Source organism: Merops nubicus, unplaced genomic scaffold (genome assembly GCF_000691845.1).
Source record: "Merops nubicus isolate BGI_N331 unplaced genomic scaffold, ASM69184v1 scaffold20334, whole genome shotgun sequence".
NCBI classification, from domain to species: domain Eukaryota; kingdom Metazoa; phylum Chordata; class Aves; order Coraciiformes; family Meropidae; genus Merops; species Merops nubicus.
In genome coordinates this window covers 10,215-10,449 of record NW_008603819.1, presented here as the reverse complement: position 1 = coordinate 10,449, position 235 = coordinate 10,215, and positions in this window count along the sequence as shown.

The following is a 235-nucleotide window of genomic DNA, read 5'->3' as shown; positions in this document are numbered from 1 at the left end:
TTCCCGGTGACCGGCGACCTGGGGCCGAGCAGCAGCTTCAGCCCCGCACGCGTCAGCGCCTCCGTTCCCACTGTCGAGTTACGGTCCTTGGAGAGCTGAACCCCGGGAAGGGTCTAGAGCCCAAGTGTGGGGAGGAGCAGCTGAGGGAGCTGGGGGTGGTTAGTCTAGAGGAGAGGAGGCTCAGGGGAGAGCTGGCTCTGCACAGCTCCCGACAGGAGGCTGGAGCCAGGGGGGG